The following is a 7,078-nucleotide window of genomic DNA, read 5'->3' on the forward strand; positions in this document are numbered from 1 at the left end:
TATATATATATATATATATATATATAACTGAAAACTCACACCCCAGAAGTGACTCGAACCCATACTCCCAGAAGCAACGCAACTGGTATGTACAAGACGCCTTAATCCACTTGACCATCACTAAATCATTAAATAGCCTCGGCTATCACCTCATTTTGTCCGGTCGTGATGGTCAAGTGGATTAAGGCGTCTTGTACATACCAGTTGCGTTGCTTCTGGGAGTATGGGTTCGAGTCACTTCTGGGGTGTGAGTTTTCAGTTGCATATTGTCCTGGGGACCATTCAGGCTTGTTCGCATTTGTGTTCCTCACGTGTGCCCCAAAGAATGAGGTGATTTGGTAAAATGCTATGCCCAAGATTACTATCCGAGTGCCGGCGGTGGGGTGGTTCAAATAGCCTCGGCTATCACCTCATTTTGTCCGGTCGTGATGGTCAAGTGGATTAAGGCGTCTTGTACATACCAGTTGCGTTGCTTCTGGGAGTATGGGTTCGAGTCACTTCTGGGGTGTGAGTTTTCAGTTGCATATTGTCCTGGGGACCATTCAGGCTTGTTCGCATATATATATATATATATATATATATATATATATATATATATATATATATATATATATATATATATATATATATATATATATATGCACAAAAATAAAAAAAAGAACTTCACAAAGTCTAGTGGAATCGTTTGCAATAAAAGTAGAGAAAAATAACATAGTAATTATTATCATATGAAATAATACAAGGAGGAGAAGGAGGAGGAGACTAACTGAAGAAGGAGAAGACTGTGGACACCAAATAGAGGAGGAGGAAGTATTGAAGTTCACTAGGAGCCGGAGAAGGCAGTGGAGACCAACTGGAGAGGTAAACATTGGCGACCTCACAATTATATATAAATATACGAGAGCACAAACTGTCAAACCTCATCACACCAAGCAACATATATTATGAAAGGGCAAGGCTCAGGAGAGATTCGTGTCGTGTCTAAAACACGACAGACAAAAACCCAAAGTTCATGACTTAAAAACTGACGCTCTCTCCTCAAAACCAAAGAGGCAGGTCCCAAGTGTTACATTTCTCTCCCAACAACTCCAAAGGGCAGGCAAAGAATAATTGGAGGTCACGCGCCCCACAAACGAGGAGAACTCAGACAAAATTAGTGTGGTAGAGACCAGACGACCTCACACACCACACCATCCTGGGACACAACAGAGACCAGACGACCTCACACACCACACCATCCTGGGACACAACAGAGACCAGACGACCTCACACACACCACACTATCCTGGGACACAACAGAGACCAGACGACCTCACACACACCACACCATCCTGGGACACAACAGAGACCAGACGACCTCTCACACACCACACCATCCTGGGACACAACAGAGACCAGACGACCTCACACACACCACACTATCCTGGGACACAACAGAGACCAGACGACCTCACACACACCACACCATCCTGGGACACAACAGAGACCAGACGACCTCTCACACACCACACCATCCTGGGACACAACAGAGACCAGACGACCTCTCACACACCACACTATCCTGGGACACAACAGAGACCAGACGACCTCACACACACCACACTATCCTGGGACACAACAGAGACCAGACGACCTCACACACACCACACCATCCTGGGACACAACAGAGACCAGACGACCTCTCACACACCACACCATCCTGGGACACAACAGAGACCAGACGACCTCACACACACCACACTATCCTGGGACACAACAGAGACCAGACGACCTCTCACACACCACACCCTCCTGGGACACAACAGAGGCCAGACGACCTCACACACACCACACCATCCTGGGACACAACAGAGGCCAGACGACCTCACACACCACACCATCCTGGGACACAACAGAGACCAGACGACCTCCCACACACCACACCATCCTGGGACACAACAGAGGCCAGACGACCTCACACACACCACACCATCCTGGGACACAACAGAGGCCAGACGACCTCACACACCACACCATCCTGGGACACAACAGAGGCCAGACGACCTCACACACACCACACCATCCTGGGACACAACAGAGACCAGACGACCTCCCACACACCACACCATCCTGGGACACAACAGAGGCCAGACGACCTCTCACACACCACACCATCCTGGGACACAACAGAGACCAGACGACCTCACACACCACACCATCCTGGGACACAACAGAGGCCAGACGACCTCACACACACCACACTATCCTGGGACACAACAGAGACCAGACGACCTCACACACCACACCCTCCTGGGACACAACAGAGGCCAGACGAGACGTTGCTCCACACAACTTATCACACTTGGGCCCACAGGACCAGTTCACTCGTGGAATGTTTAAACTCCTTGACTTCTTGCTGTTGTCAGAAGCCTAACAACTTGTAAACACATGCAGGACCCTCCTGCACACCTCCCTCCTCCCAGTACTCTACACACCTCCCACCTCCCAGTACTCTACACACATCCCACCTCCCAGTACTCTACACACATCCCACCTCCCAGTACTCTACACACATCCTACCTCCCAGTACTCTACACACCTCCCACCTCCCAGTACTCTACACACATCCTACCTCCCAGTACTCTACACACCTCCCACCTCCCAGTACTATACACACCTCCCACCTCCCAGTACTCTACACACCTCCCACCTCCCAGTACTCTACACACATCCCACCTCCCAGTACTCTACACACCTCCCACCTCCCAGTACTCTACACACCTCCCACCTCCCAGTACTCTACACACATCCTACCTCCCAGTACTCTACACACATCCCACCTCCCAGTACTCTACACACATCCCACCTCCCAGTACTCTACACACATCCCACCTCCCAGTACTCTACACACATCCCACCTCCCAGTACTCTACACACATCCCACCTCCCAGTACTCTACACACCTCCCAGTACTCTACACACCTCCCACCTCCCAGTACTCTACACACCTCCCACCTCCCAGTACTCTACACACCTCCCTCCTCCCAGTACTCTACACACCTCCCACCTCCCAGTACTCTACACACCTCCCACCTCCCAGTACTCTACACACATCCCACCTCCCAGTACTCTACACACCTCCCAGTACTCTACACACATCCTACCTCCCAGTACTCTACACACATCCCACCTCCCAGTACTCTACACACCTCCCACCCCCCAGTACTCTACACACCTCCCACCTCCCAGTACTCTACACACATCCTACCTCCCAGTACTCTACACACATCCTACCTCCCAGTACTCTACACACCTCCCACCTCCCAGTACTCTACACACACATCCCACCTCCCAGTACTCTACACACATCCCATCTCCCAGTACTCTACACACATCCCATCTCCCAGTACTGAACACACCTCCCACCTCCCCAATACATTACACAGAAGGCAGACAAGGGACGAGAGAATTGTGGCAGTAGACGCAAAGATGAAGAGCAGAAAGAGAGAGAAGAGAACCAGGGGACCCCAATCCTCAATCCAACACTCCCAGAGGGGAGTGGGGAACCCCCCACCAGCAGCTCAGCACCCCTAGAGAGGAGTACAAAACCACTACCCTCCTTCCCCAAAGAAAGCTTCCTAACCTCGAACCCTCTCTGTCCCAATTAAAATTGTCCACCCAACCCAACCTCCTCCCCCTTACTTCATACCCTCCCTGTCACCCCCTCTCCTACACCACCCCCTCACTCTTGACTCTGAGGCTCCGTTAACCACCTAACAACTTTCTAGTCCAGCGGAATGCGCATCAAGAGGAAGTGGAAGCGAAAATTGAGAGAAGAGAGAGAGTGACTTTCAAGGTAATGTTCTCAAACATTGATAGGATAACAAATAAAACTGGTGAACTTGGAGAAAGGTTACCAGAAGAAACCCAAGACTAAATAGCACTTACAGCATCAAAATTAACAAATGCATGGCAAATACGGTGTTTCCACAGAAATACTTAGAGGGAAGAGAGGGAAGGAGGAGGTGGAGGAGAAGTGACTCTGCTGATAAGAAAAGTTTAAAAGAGTTTTAAAGATATGGTTATCAAGGGTTGTGAGGGATTCATTGACTGCATAACAGGCACCATGGCAATTGGAGGACAAAAAATAGTAGTAATAGTAATATTACTCCATCCCTCCCCCCCCCCCCCCCCCTACCAAATGACAGAAGATCCAGACAGGAATGTGATATAATCAACAAGGAAAACATCAATATAACAGAGAGCAGCCTCGGTCGCTTGTAGGAATGGATCCAGACTGTTAAATCACGGGAGACTTCAAGCATGGGGAGATAGACTTGGAGAACATAGACCCACAAGGAGGACCAGATACCGGATGAACTAAACTACTAGACATAGACATGACAACAAGAAACTTCCTAAGTCAACATAGTAAGGGACCCACAAGAATGGGAGGGGATGATTCAGCTAGAATAGATCTGAGAGTCACCCTGAATGAGTTGGACATAAGGGAAGTTAAGTTGGAAGTTACCTTAGGAATGAGTGACCACAGTGTACTGAATGTTCGTGTATTTGGTACAGTTACGGTAATCTCCCCCAAAACAGGACTAAAAAAAACAAATAGGTGGCATACTAAAAGAAAAACTATGAAAAGTCGAGAAAATTCCTGATAGAAATACCATATGAAACAGAACTCAGAGTAAAGTGTGTACAAGACATTGTCACGTGGGGGTGGGCGGTCCGGGGCTCTGCTAACACTTAACTGCTAGGGGCTCAAAGGCCCAAATACTCAGCCCTTCCGACTCCCTGGATTCACCGGAGTCTCCTTGGTCACACAAGATAGGACCAACAATGCCCACCTCCGCAGGTCTTTGCTTCCACCACAAAGGGGTGCCACTGATTCACCCTGGAAGCCCTCAGTCAACCACGGGGAAACTGCTGTTAACAGTTCCGGCCTAGACCCGTGGGGGAGTGAAGGAAGACTCAGGCTTACCTATAACCATAACCTCCCTGAGTCTTGCCTGCCAGACAAAAAAAGGTTGCAGGAACTCCTTTCCCGCCTGTCTACTCTATCTTCCTCTTAGCAAGGTCGCCAGCTGGGTTATTATATCTGCACCCCAGCAATGCAGTTCAGTGGGTGTATCATATATCGTTTGTAGCCAGAAATGTATGCTCATAGAGAAAATCACAAATGGAGGCACACTCAAACACAGTAATAAAATGTGTGGATTTACTGACGCAAATTACATGAACACACACACACAATCACAAGTAATACATGAATATGGGAATATGGATAATAAGTCTGGAGATCGTCAGCCTCTTCTTCCACGACCTCCAACACTCCTTCAAATGGGCAGGAAGACCGGAGTCTCACACTCTCACAGGAGGGCCTCTTCACCACGTCGGCACCTCTTCTTCCCTGTCCTGCCATCCATACACACTGTCCTCTCTGACAGTCCTGGACACAAGCTGCCTTGCAGCCTACTCTACTATTAAAGTAATAAAGTCTTGCTGCCACATACACGAGTAAATATTGTGGCCTAACTAGCCTACTCATACAAGGGGTAATGGGAGGGAAAAATGATCTACCTTACACTCCTGGCTCGCTTCTCCCACAGGGCGTCGCTCCTTGTCCTAGGCACGGTGTCGTCCTTCCAAGATTCTCAGTGGATGTGACCCCAGTCACAGCTGGCTTGCTCGCCCACCTTCCAGACCTCAACGTCCAGCCAGCGGCGCCGCCCAGCGTCGTCGCCGACTATTTTCCATGTTTGGGCACTTCTCTGCTCACTGAACTTGGTTCCTCTTTTGCTTCTCAGAAGCGCAAGGTCTCCAATAACTGGGATGACTGCGACAGCCAGCTCAATCCACTGAACAAGGCTTGCAGAGCCTCCAATCCCTGAGAGCAGACCGAGGCGCGTCCTGTCGCTTCCACGGTCAGTACAACTCTGACGTTGGCGCCGCCCGGGGCACTCGGTGACGTCATGGCGGGCCCTGATTTGTCGCCCGCGACCTACGTCGACCAATCCGCGATCGACTAATGTCCCTTCCAAAAGGTCACATCTGCCGTAGGGGATACTGTTTCATTTTATAACAGGGCGCCAATTTTCCTTTATTTACAACTTATAATGTAACTTCTTTCCCCTAACTGGCAGCCGGTCTGGTCGCCACATATATCATTAGACTCCCTGAACCTCAGAGAATCAGTAGGGAGAGCTGATATGACTCTTTAAGCCGGCAAACGAAAGAAATAGGAGAGGGCACCGTAACAACATGAATGATTGCGTCACACAAATATATCAGGAGGCAGTAAATATGATGATCCCGGCTAGAAAGGAAGAAAATAGAGAGCAAAAGAGGAATCCATGGCCTGCGAGGAAGAAATATTAAGTAAAATATAAGGACGTGGAGGAACTACTGAAATAACAGAGCACCAGAGAGCGGAGGGATGAATATCTCAGCGTGACAAGAGAAGCTGAGACAGAATGAAAATGACATGGCAAATAAAGCCGGTAGAGCACTCAGCTTTGTATTGTGGTGGTGCAGTGGTATAGCACTCAGCTTTGTAGTGTGGTAGCACGTGCTGAGTGCTGTGGTAGAACAGCACTCAGCAGTTTGTTGGTACAGTGGTTCAGCACTCAGGTTTGTAGTGTGGTGTACACTACAAATACACACTGTATAGGCAGATAATATTGCTGCTCGTTTTGTAATAACAAATTAACCCTAGAAGTAGTGCAAGTTTCTGGACTGTAAACATCATTCAAACATTTCCCTTGAACCATCTTAATTATCAGTACTAAAATAGATTAAATGTGGGCCCTATATCTACATCTTGACAAAACGCATCTGGAGAACAAGGGATGCGGTCAGTGGGAGAGGCCAGCTAGTAGCCTTTTTAACCCTGGACAGTTCAGACTTGTCGTCTGAACCTGTTATCTCGATTATTTGTACCATACAAGTTATTATCGAAGAGTTTGACAGCACAAATCGACACCGTTGTATCCAGGAAAGGTATTATATCTGTTCAGTATGCTAAATTATTCGTAGAGCTCTAATTTCATTGTATAATTTACTGCAATGGTTATGCCGTATATAAACA

This window comes from Procambarus clarkii, chromosome 17 (genome assembly GCF_040958095.1).
Source record: "Procambarus clarkii isolate CNS0578487 chromosome 17, FALCON_Pclarkii_2.0, whole genome shotgun sequence".
Lineage (NCBI taxonomy): Eukaryota > Metazoa > Arthropoda > Malacostraca > Decapoda > Cambaridae > Procambarus > Procambarus clarkii.